This window comes from Microcaecilia unicolor, chromosome 8 (genome assembly GCF_901765095.1).
Source record: "Microcaecilia unicolor chromosome 8, aMicUni1.1, whole genome shotgun sequence".
In the NCBI taxonomy this organism is placed as follows: domain Eukaryota; kingdom Metazoa; phylum Chordata; class Amphibia; order Gymnophiona; family Siphonopidae; genus Microcaecilia; species Microcaecilia unicolor.
In genome coordinates this window covers 143044415-143057281 of record NC_044038.1, presented here as the reverse complement: position 1 = coordinate 143057281, position 12867 = coordinate 143044415, and positions in this window count along the sequence as shown.

The window sequence follows — 12867 nt, the reverse complement described above, 5'->3', positions numbered from 1 at the left end:
CTTAGGCACTACCTATTAAGGCCCATGAATTCTCTGAGGGTTAGTTCATCTTTATTTATTTATTTATTGCATTTGTATCCCACCTTTTCCCACCTATTTGCAGGCTCAAAGTGGCTTACAGATTGTGGTTATGACTTAATCATTTTGTATTAACAGGTACATTTCTTATAGTTTGAATGTTAAGAGAAGATAAGCATAGTCGTTTCCTGATGACGAGTACAATTATTGCTGTTTAAAGATTGGGTAATGGAGGATAGACAGGGAAGTGTTAGGTCAGTTAGAGGTGAGCTGTGGTAATTGTGTGAGCTGTTGAAGTGGTTTGTAGGCTATGTATTTTCCTTGTATGCCTTTTGGAAGAGATGAGTTTTCAGAGATTTGTGGAAGATTGTATTGCAATCACTACTTTATCTCTGCATCTATTTGTCAGTGTCTTGGATTTGATGTTCTACTATAGCAGCTGTTGTGTAGCTCCTTGTCATAAGTAATGTATAGTTATGTGGTAATCCCACTAAAGTTATTTTTAACTTTTAATGGAAGACAGGACTGTCCCCTCTTCAAGTCTGTAATTAACTATTATGTAGAAACAACTTGTACGTTGACCACCTCCTCCCCTCAATTATTAGGGATAAGCACAAGATTTTATTTTTGACTTTTTCCTGATCTTTTTTTTTTAAATACATTTCAGATATTCATTTTTTTTTATTTTTTTAAGTTATTCAAAATAAACCAAGAAATACTTGTACAGTAAAATAATTATTACAAGGAACAGAAAGACAAAATACCCCTAACTCTTATACTGCAGGCAGCGTTAGGAAAATGAATACAAACAAAAGGCTTCTTTTACAAAGCCATGCGACAAAATGAGAGGAAACCCACAGGAAGTGAATGGGCTTTTTCTGATCTACCGCACAGGAATCTGTAGGGCGGCTTTGTGAAAGAGGCTCAAAGTCACATTCAGTCACCTAAATCTACTAGTGCCCACAATCTGATGAGCCAATACTGAAAGAATGAAAAGGGAAAACATTCAGGAAATATTTCAATCTCGCATGAGTAAGAGCCCAAAGCAGATCTATAATCAATTACTCTCTACCTCCCTCGCCCCTTGCTGGGTACCTGAGAAGCAGATCTCTTGGTTGCTAAAAAAAAAAAAGTAGTTATATTTAGTCAACTGATAATGGATTATATGTTTATTTGGGATTTTAAGAAAAAAGGAAGCTCCCAACTGAAGCACACTTGGGCGAAGCATCAAAAACTGTCTCTTCCTCTTTGGGTTTGGGAGACATCATGAAATACCAAAATCCTAATTCTACAAAAAAAAAAATTCTCTTTAGATTAAAAAAAAAATGTCAAAACAAATCTCTATCAGCACAAGTAGAAAAGTTACCACCAAAGTTCTCCTAGGAACCTCATCAACTCCATTAGGTGTTCTAGAAGCTTCTAGGGACTCCTCTCCTCTGCCTTGTTCTCTCAGTCCTGTACTCCCAGGAAGTGAGGCCTGACTGGGCCCAACAACAGGCGAACTCGCACATGGCTGCAGTGGTGGTGAGTGCATCTCCGGGCTCAAGGTGACTTACAGGCCAAGAGATCGATCTTCTCTGCTTCCCTCGGCCATTGAATCAGTTGTTCTTGCTCCAGAGTAATACTCGGCTTTTCAGCATGTTTTATCCATCAGTCCACCGACAACTGCTGCAGCGGGCTAACTTTGTGGTTCATTTGAAAGAAAAAAATCGGCAGGTAAGAGAGACGCGCCACTGCTCCTTATCAGGCGGTTGCCATCTTGGATCCTCGATTTCTTCTGATGTTGATTTTAATGAAAGTTTCTTACTGTGCATTAGAACTTTGCAATTGATTGTACATATGTTAATTTGTAGTACATGTTTAAAAAATGTACACCCTAGCTGGGGACTTGGAACTGTTAAAAAGTTTATAAAATATTGAAGTTTATAGTTTGTTTCCTTTTGCCAGTTAGAACTGATGTACATAGGTGTACTTTATGTTGGCCTGGAGCGTGTTATAAGGTTCACGACGCTTCATGTACTGTATTTTGTATCATGAGTTTTAACTGATAATAAAGACTTCATGCAAATAAAAAAAAATGTACACCCTTTTACTAAAGCTTAGCACACGCTAACAGACATTAGTCTGCACTAAATGCCACATGGCCCATAGGTATAAAATAGGACCCACTCCATTTAGTGCACACTAAGCTTTAGTAAAAGGGCCTTTTAGTGTGTGCAAAATTGATTTTTGTTATCCCTCCTCAGGAAAAAGACAACACGTGTATATGGGAAGTTTATGACTACTACCTTCTGCCGCAAAAAATACCCAACATTTATTGTTGTTATTATCATCACACATTTCAAAATAGTTACAGTAAATATGAAAAGTTTTACATCCAGAAAATACCATAAGATATAAAGGGGCCCTGCACTATGACTAGCACGTAGATTTCCCAAGCACTGAGACAGTTTTAGCGTGGCTGTAAAATGGCCACATTTCCTATTTCCCCAATTAATAGCTACGTATGGTTCTTAGTGCAAAAGCCCTTACTGACTCCTATTTTCTAGGTGGTAAGGGCTCCCACGCTAATTGTGCTTTAATCGGTTAATGCTCAGCGATGTAGCAACACTAACTGATTAGTGCTGGGCATTCCTATTCTTCACCCCAAACGCCCCCAGCACTAAAAAATAAAAAAGTCTTTTTTTAGCACGTGGGAAGCACACACTATGCTTGAGCACGGTCCCTGATGGTGATTTTTACCTGCAGTAAGCATGCGTCGTTGCTTACTGCAGCTTAGTAAAAAGACCCCAAAATAAACCCAAATATGTACAGAATGAAACATGAACTCCTCAGCCAGAGAGAGAGATGGCAACAATAAAAAGAAAATCAAAATGGAGAAGTTTCCATCACAGTCAAGACCATAAGTTCATCCCAAGCTAGCAGTCTTAGCCAACAATATGGGGAGATTCCAGGGAGGATTCCACTTCCACTGGCTTGTTTTACAGAACCTCTTTCTCATAAGAAGGATCAAGGAGAATAAAGGCCTTTCTCTTGCACTAATATAACCTACTGCCCAAAGACACTACTGAAGAATGCATTGAAAGAAATTATTTCCTGGCATGCTGACTACACAGAAACAATTTGGGGAGAAATGGTGCAGCCAGCTTGGTGGGAACGTAGGGACAGTTGTGGTTTCTTCATCTCAAAAAGGGCATAATAGAACAAGAAAAGGTGTAGAGAAGATAAGAAAAATGATAAAGGAGATAAAACATCCCTCTTATAAAGAGGTTTTATTCTTCTTGGTTCAATGAGAAATTATTGACTCTTAAAAGAGCTTGCAGAAGGTTGGAGAGGAAGTGGAGGAAATTAAAGAATGATTACTATTTTTGAATTGGAAGAAACAAATTAAGCAATTCAAGTTAGTAACTAATAAGACAAAAAGATTGGTTTTTGAGGAGAAAATAAAACCGGTAATTCAGGGGTCCTTTTACAAAGGCATGCTGAAAAATGGCTTGTGGTAGTGTAGGTGCGGGTTTTGGGCGCTTGCCAATCCATTTTTTAGCACACATAAAAAAGGCCTTTTTAAATTTTTTGCTGAAAATGGACATGTGGCAAAAATCAAAATTGATACATGTCCATTTTGGGTCTGAGACCTTACCGCCAGCCATTGACCTAGTGGTAAAGACTCACGCGGTAACTGGGTGGTAATGACCTATGCACATCAAGTGCCATTTTTCAGATGTGCACCAATAATGAAATTACCGCAAGAGCCACGTGGTAGTCGTACGGTAACTCCATTTTGGCATGCGTTGGGCACATGTAGACGCTTATGCGGCTTAGTAAAGGGGCCCCTCAATTTTTAAGGATTTTTTCTGACTTGACTAGTTTAGATTCAGTATCCTTTATACCAAATTCTCTGTAACCTTCAGCTGATAATTTGGCTAATTTTTTTTTCAATCCAAGGTAGATATGATATGACAAACCTTCAGTCTAAACATACAAAAGATATTGCCTGAGGTGTTATTTAGACATAGTGTGGATGGTGGTCCAGGTTATAGGTACTGGGAGGTATTTTCACCAGTTTCTGATTAATGCTCAAGCACCCACAGCATCCACAGAGCTTGCTCCTGTCTCTTGAATGCATTAATGTTTGTCAACATTACCCTACTGAAAAGGAATCTCATCAGGTTCTAGCCATTTCAATAGTTTGCCATGTGGACAAAGATGGAACTTCCTCCCCTGAACTTCGATTGTTCTTTGTTGGATAAATTTAGTGTACCTCTCAAGCATGGCCAGATGGACTAAATTAACCTGTAAAAATACATTTTATCACAATTTTTCTTCCTATTATAGACAGCCTTTGTAGCCTGTGGCTGCTTTTCCCCTCACGTCGTGCATGTTTGGTTTTGATGAAATTAAGCATGTGCGATGTAAGGGGAAAAGCAGGGGCAGGGCAGATAATGCGGCGGAGTGAAGAACAGTGCTGGAAGAAGGCTTCTGCTGGTGGGGCTTCGGAACCCTCCGCCAGTCAAGGTATGTGGAGTTGCAACGGGGGAGGGGCAGCAGCGGCAGCCCTGCCCTGGGCCTGGCTCAGTCTCTTGGTGGCACTGGGGGACACTCAACAAATAGTGAAGCTCTGGAACTTGTTGCCATAGCATGTGGTATCGGCGGTTAGTGGTATCAGCGGTTAGTGTATCTGGGTTTGAAAAACGTTTGGGTAAGTTCCTGGAGAAAAAGTCCATAGTCTGCTATTGAGATAGACATAGGGAAAGCCACTGCTTATCCCTGAGATCAGTAGCATGGATCTTGCTATATTTGAGATTCTTTAAGATACTTGTGATCTTGTCTCTTGGTTCGCCTTCTTTGCACATTTTACAAGTTTGGGCTCTGTTCATTGTTTTCTGGAGAAGTTCTGTCTCTAGGCAGGGCCAGTGCAGACAAGCTGGGACCCAAGGCAGAAATTTGGAAGGGGGACCAAAGCCATTTGGCAATCTGTGCCGCCTTCGGCTTTAGACAAGCTTGGGGCTTCTACTACTACTACTTAACATTTCTAGAGCGCTACTAGGGTTACGCAGCGCTGTACAGTTTAACAAAGAAGGACAGTCCCTGTGTGAAGGAGCTTAGAGTGAGGTAAAGGTTTGCCCTAGACGATACAAAAAATGATGTGAAAACTCAAAAATGGGATTCCGGTAGGCAGGGGAGATGGATACCCCAAGACCCTGACTGTGTGATATTACCTGGAACAGAGTCTGCACTTTGAATATCACAAGACCAATCCAGGAGATGCTTTTGTTTAAAAGAAAACAAAGCACCTTTATTTGGCAAAAAACAATGGTGCCCAATGTTCAGCCTGCGACGGTCAGCAGTTTTTAAATTGCTGACAGCTATGGGCCAAATTTAAGTTCAGATATTCAATGCCAGGCCATGTCCGGTCTCCAGCACTGAATATTGGGGTGTGTGTGGTCACTTAGAAGTTAACCAGGCAGTGGCCAATATTCAGACCTGTGTCTGGCAGATGGAATTATGACAGTTTTTTTTGCAGACTATCACTGCTAACCAGTTAAGTACCAGCCCTGACCAAGCTTCACTCCTGGACTACCCTGGTACTAACCAGAGAGTGCTTTGGCAGTCAGAAGCAATAGTCAGTGGCACTACCCAAATAAGTTCTGCTCAATATTGGCAGATGGCCAGCTCAGCAGGGTTTAACCTCCTGCCCAGTTAAACCCTCTTGAATATTAGACCCAATTTTCAGTGGTGGCCACTAAATTAATTTAAAAGTCACTCTGGTAGTCAATATATATATTCAGCACTGCCAAACATATAAAGCCCCATTTCACATAGAATATGGAGGTAGGAATTGGAATGTGTAGGCTGGGTATTACCTAGAGGGGCATAATTGAACGTGAACACCCATCTCCATGGGCATCTATGTCTGAAAACGGGTATGTGAAGAGGCGGGACAGACCATATTATTGAAAAAGATGGGCGTCCATCTTTCGTTTCGAAAATATGGTTTGGATGGACCAAATGCCATGGATTTGGTCCCTTCTGAGATGGGCGTTTTATTTTTTTTTTGCGATAATGGAAACCAAAAACTCCCAGCTCAGAAACGTCCCAATCCAAGCCATTTGGTCGGGGGAGGGACAAATGTACAACACTACCATAGCTCTTAGGGGTGAAGGGGGCAACTACATGTGGGTACAGTGGGTTTTAGAGGCCTCTCATTTACCACCACAAGTGTTACGGGTGGGGGGGGGATGGGCCTGGGTCTGCTTGCCTGAAGTGCACTGCAGTACCCACTAAGAATACTCCAGGGACAGGACTTGTTGCTGGTGTATAACCTTGGCACAGCAGTTGACACCTGAAGACTAATCTCGCCAAAAACATCCTTTATTTGAATAAGCACCTTTACTCACAGTTAACTGCAGATCAGAGGTGCCCCACTGGCAATGAGTCTCGCTGGTACTGAGATTAGCAGTAGTTCCAAGCTGGCAGAATGGTGTACAATGCCCTCTTTCAGCAATATTCAAGGTAAGAACTAAGTGCTGTAATGTGGCTAACACATGAAAGGGATCTAAAAGTGTCTTACACAAATGGTCACTACCTCATGGACTACCGGAAACAAAACAGGGCACACTCTGACCCAGTAAGCAGAGGGAAAAGCACCATGGGAGTAGAGCCTACCAACTACCAACATCTTGAGCATTTAACACAAGCTAGTGGAATCATGGAGCCCAATACCCTTCACCCACCACAATGCATTGCTGATGTGACTCTGCAGTGCCCTTAATAGAAAAGGTGTCACACTCACCCGAGACCCACATCAGAACCAGGGAAAGGCTGTCAGAGGATAGAACACATTCTGCTGTCATGGAGGTGGGTACGGCATTTGGGGCTGGCAAAAAAAGTTTGTAAAGTGGGCTTTTTTGGGGGGGGGGGTTAGTGACCACTGGGGGTGTCAGGGGAGGTCATCCCTGATTCCCTCCAGTGGTCATCTGGTCAGTTGGGGTACTTTTTTGGGACTTGGACCTGAAAAAAAAGGGTCCAAATAAAGCAGACCAAATTCTCGTCAAAAATGCCCTTCTTGTTTCGATTATCAGCTAAAGACACTCATCTCTCCTCGGCCGATAACCACGCCCCAGTCCCGCCTCTGACGCCTCCGTGATCGTTTTTCGTTTCCATGACGGACTGCAGTTGAGGACGCCAAAAATCGGGTTTCGATTATACTGATTTGGGCGCCCACGGGAAACGGACGCCCATCTCCTGATTTGGGTCGAAATATGGGCATCTTTCTCTTTCGAAAATAAGCTGGCTAGTTTCTCTGGTGTTTTACAAAAGGCTCTGCTGAACATGTAGCCTTGTGCAAAATACATATAAGGAGGCTGGAGAATACAGCAGGAGCATTGATTTCAATAAAAATAAATAAAAAAACCCAGCAGCATAATATGGGGCTTTACTCATATAAGCGTCTGGAACTATTTGCTGATCTTGCACCATAAATTGTACTTACTGGTGATGATGCGTGTATGTGCCAGATTTCACAACATTGCATTTACAAGAGGAAATAAAGAACATTGTGAAAGAACTCTTTTTTTTTTTTAAATTGAATGCTTGAGATGGTCTTAGACACTATGTTTGAACTCTCTGAGATGCTGTGGCCAAACTTCCCATCTGGCTATACTTCCGAGGTCAGGAGAGGAGATGGTACCAGCTTACTCTGTGCCCCCCAGTTCTCTTATTTTGCTCTATTAGGAAAGTTGAGCCCTGACCCCAAACCTAAAGCTTTTCTCCTAGGTTGCTCTTGGCTCTGATACCATCCTTCACAGAGGAGACAGCTCCAGCCTGAAACCCCATCAGCAGGGGGGGGGGGGGGGGGGGGGGTTCCCACAAATCCTTCTCAGGAGACATTTGTTTTTGAGATAGGCCTTCACTACCCACACACCAGAGAATTGTCATTTCTACAGTTGTACACATTATGGACAAGATTCAGTAAATTGGGCACAAAAAAAAAAATAATGCAGGGATCTGCACCCAACTTTGGGTGTGAGGATTTACACCAACCTTATAGTTAACTTAGGTGTGGATTCCATGAATTCTATAATTCTGAAAGCATCTTTAGTAAATTATCCTGACCTGCCTATGCCCCTCCCATGAATCTAGGGGTTTATAGCTGCCGCTGCTCACCCCCCACCCCCCCGCTTGGGCCACCGCTGCCCCAGCACCCACCCCCCCACTCAGGCTGCCGCCACCCCCACCCCCTTACCTTCCTGTGTCTGCTCTGCCCTCGGTTTGTCCCGACACACAGGAGCAGGAGAGAGACCCCAGTGCCAAGCCCCCCTTGGAGGCCAGGCCTGGGGAATCTTGCCCACCACCCCCTCTTTTGGTGGCCCTGCAGGTACTTTCTCTGTCCCTAGTGGGTTCACAGTCTAAGGTGTTTTTTTGTACTGAGGCCATGGAAGGTTAAGGAGCTCATTTTCAAAACAGAAAAACATCCAAAAAGTGACAGCGGCAGATGGGAAGTTTTTTGCTAAAATGTCCAAATTGTTATTTTTGAAATCGATTTTTAAGACAGTTTTCTATGTAATTCATCTGCAGTGTGTCCAAATCACAAAGGGGAATGTTGGGGATGGGATTTGGGCATTCCCAAAACTTGTACGTCATGGGCGTCATGACTGTCATTTAGGGGGGCAAAGGATGAGGCGGTCATGTTAGCATATTCATTTATATATATATATACAAATGAATATGCTAATATGGAGGAAGGAAAGAAAGAAGGAAGGAAGGAAGGGAGAAAGAGTTGGCTTTTTTGGGAATAACCATAATGAATATGCATGAGATATCTCATACATATTCATTATAGTTATTCCCCAAAAAGCCAGCTCTTTCTCCCTTCCTTCTTTCCTCTTTACCTAGCACTCCCTCTTCCTCTCCAGTAGTATTTCCCCACCCCTTTTCCCATACCATGCCAGTGTTGACCTTAGAAATGCATAGGCTCTATATGTAGATCCTTCAAGAGGTAGTGTGTCATGATTTAGGCTCTAAAACCCTTTCTGATGTTTTGGTGCCACCTTGGTAAGGCCAACACACAATCTCTCCACTACAAAACTCTATACACAAACTTGTGCAAAAACACACTCATAACCTTACCAAACCATAACAGCACTAATTCTGAGGACAGGATGAGCTACAACCTTATGCGTAGAAAGGCAGCACTGTAATTACACCGGGCTCTAAAACACCAGTACATTACCTAATGAAAAAAAACAAAAGGGCTGCAAATACTACACACTAGCAAAATACTGCACCTTGATCACACATGAAAAACACATGACACAACAGACATGACACAAGGAACTTGAAATTAAAAAATATGAAGGCAAAATACTGAACTGGAAAGTTACCTCAAGAAGTCAGACTTGGCATGCAGCAATACTAGAGACATTGAAATTTATATGCAAAATATCACAGATGCACATTCCCAAAAGCTGACATATTCCAATTAATAAATTCTGAATAAAATACTTTTTTCTACCTTTGTTGTCTGAGCATTTAGTTTTTCTATTCACTTTGCTCCCAGTGTCTTCTGTTTTATGCAGTGTCTTCTTTTCATTTGATATTTTTTCACTCACCTTGTCCACCATCCTCCTGTGTCCTGTTGTGTCCTGTCTACCATCTGTAGCCCTGTCCCTATCCTTCCTCCAGTTTCAGCATCTGCTCTCAAAGTGTTCCGATCCAGCCCTTAAATTCACCAGTTTCCCCTCCATCCATATTCAGCATTTCTCCTCATTCCCCTCTCCTCCATCCGTGTACATTTCCTTCCTTTGTCTTTCCTTCCCTCCATCCTTGCCCAACATTTCTCCTCTCTTCCCTGCCCTCCACTCCATCCATGTCCAGCATTTCTCCTCTGTTCCCTCCCCTCCATACATGTGCATCTTCTTCCTGTCTTCCCTCCCTTCCATCCATCCATCCATGTCCAGCAATTCTCCTCTCTCCCTGCCCTCCCCTCCAATCATCCATGTCCAGCAACTCTCCATTCTCCCCTGCCCTCTCCTCCATCCATCCGTATCCAGCAAATTTCCTCTCTCCCCTGCCCCCTCCATCCATCCATGTCCTGCAATTCTCCTCTCTCCCTTGCCCTCCCCTCCCCTCCATGTCCAACAATTTCTCTTCTCTCGCCCTGCCCTCCCCTCCCATCCATGTCCAGTGATTCTCCTCTGCCCTCAGCCCATCCATGTCCAACAATTCTTCTTTGACCCCCGCCCTCCCCTCCCATCCATGTCCAGTGACTTCCCCAGCTCCCCCTTTTCAGTCCCCGAGTTCAGTTCCAACCCAGCCCCTCCTTCCCGCCCTCAGCTCTCCGACAGACCTCCTCTCCATTCCTGCCGCCCTGCATTTAAACCTTTTATTGTAAGTCACAGCGACAGCACTGAAAACAGCACAGCGGGTATGCCAAGAGCCTTTCCCTTCCCTCTCATTGTCCTGCCCTCATGGAAACAGGAAATACATCATCAGAGGAAGGTGGGACACTGAAAGGGAAGGGAAAGGCTGGAGGCGAGCCTGCTGTGCTGTTTTCAGTGCCATCGCTGCGACTTAAAAGGTTTAAACACAGGGCAGCAGGAACGGAGAGGAGGGCTGCTGGGGAGCTGAGGGTGGGAAGGAGGGACCGAGAGCTGCCTGCAGCTGGGTTGTGCTGGCCCTGAGTTTGGGGGGGGGGCAAAGCCCCCTCACCCCCCCCAAACTATGCCCATGTACGTTTTTCAGCCATAATGCAACAAAGCAAAAACGTGCAGGGCTAAAAGATATTTTGGCTTAGACTTCTTTCAATCACGACTAAGTCATAAATACATAAGTATTGCTATACTGGGAAAGACCAAAGGTCCATCAAGTCCAGCATCCTGTTTCCAACAGTGGCCAATCCAGGTCACAAATACCTGGCAAGAACCCAAAAAAGTACAAAACATTCTATACTGCTTATCCCAGAAATAGTGGATTTTCCCCAAGTCCATTTAATAATGGTCTATGGACTTTTTCTTTAGGAAGCCGTCCAAACGTTTTTTAAACTCTGCTAAGCTAACCGCCTTTACCACATTCTCTGGCAATGAATTCCAGAGTTTAATTACACATTGAGTGAAGAAAACTTTTCTCTGATTCGTTTTAAAATTACTACATTGTATTTTTATCACATGCCTCCTAGTCCTAGTATTTTTGGAAAGTGTAAACAGATGCTTCACATATACCCATTCCACTCCACTCATTATTTTATAGACCTCTATCATATCTCCCCTCAGCCGCCTTTTCTCCAAGCTGAAGAGCCCTAGCTGCTTTAGCCTTTCCTCATAAGGAAATCGTCCCATCCCCTTTATCATTTTCTTCGCCCTTCTCTGCACCTTTTCTAATTCCACTATATCTTTTCTGAGATGCGGCGACCAGAATTGAACACAATATTCGAGGTGCGGTCGCATGGTGCGATACAAAGGCATTATAACATCCTTATTTTTGTTTTCCATTCCTTTCCTAATAATACCTAACATTCTATTTGCTTTCTTAGCCGCAGCAGCACACTGAGCAGAAGGTTTCAACGTATCATCAACGACGACACCTAGATCCCTTTCTTGGTCTGTGACTCCTAACGTTTAACCTTGTATGATGTAGCTATAATTCGGGTTCCTCTTTCTCAAATGCATCACTTTGCATTTGCTCACATTAAACATCATCTGCCATTTAGACGCCCAGTCTCGTAAGGTCCTCTTGTAATTTTTCACAATCCTCCCGCAAATTAACGACTTTGAATATCTTTGTGTGATCAGCAAATTTAATTACCTCACTAGTTACTCCCATCCCTAGATCATTTATAAATATGTTAAAAAGCAGCGGTCCCAGCACAGACCCCTGGGGAACCCCACTAACTACCCTTCTCCATTGAGAATACTGACCATTTAACCCTACTCTCTGGTTTCTATCTTTTCACCAGTTTTTAATCCACAATAGGACACTATCTCCTATCCTATGACTCTCCAATGTCCTCTGGAGTCTTTCATGAGGCACTTTGTCAAACGCCTTCTGAAAATCTAGATACACAGTATCAACCGGCTCACCTTTATCCACATGTTTGTTCACCCCTTCAAAGAAATGTGGTAGATTGGTGAGGCAAGATTTCCCTTCACTAAATCCATGTTGACTTCATATTTTCAAAGCACTTTGGGAGGCTAAGTTCCATAGGTTTCTATGGAACTTTGGGAGGCTAAGTGCTTTGAAAATGAGCCTATTTGTCTCATTAATCCATGCTTTTGAATATGCTCTGTAATTTTGTTCTTTATAATAGTCTCTACCATTTTGCCCAGCACCGACATCAGACTCACCAGTCTATAATTTCTCGGATTTCCTCTGGAACCTTTTTAAAAAATCGGTGTTACATTGGCCACCCTCCAATCTTCCAGTACCACGCTCGATTTTAAGGATAAATTACATATTACTAGCAATAGCTCTGTAAGTTCATTTTTCAGTTCTATCAGTACTCTGGGATGAATACCATCGGGTCCAGGAGATTTTCTACTCTTTAGTTTGTAGAGTTGCCCCATTACATCCTCCAGGTTTACAGAGAATTCATTAAGTTTCTCCAACTCGTCAGCTTCGAATACCATTTCTGGCACTGGTATCCCACCCAAATCTTCCTCGGTGAAGACTGAAGCAAAGAATTCATTTAATCTCTCCGCTACAGCTTTGTCTTCCCTGATCGCCCCTTTTACTCCTCGGTCATCTAGCGATCCAACCGATTCTTTTGCTGGCTTCCTGCTTTTAATATACCTAAAAAAAGTTTTACTATGTGTTTTGGCCTCCAATGCAATCTTTTTTTCGAAGTCCCTCTTA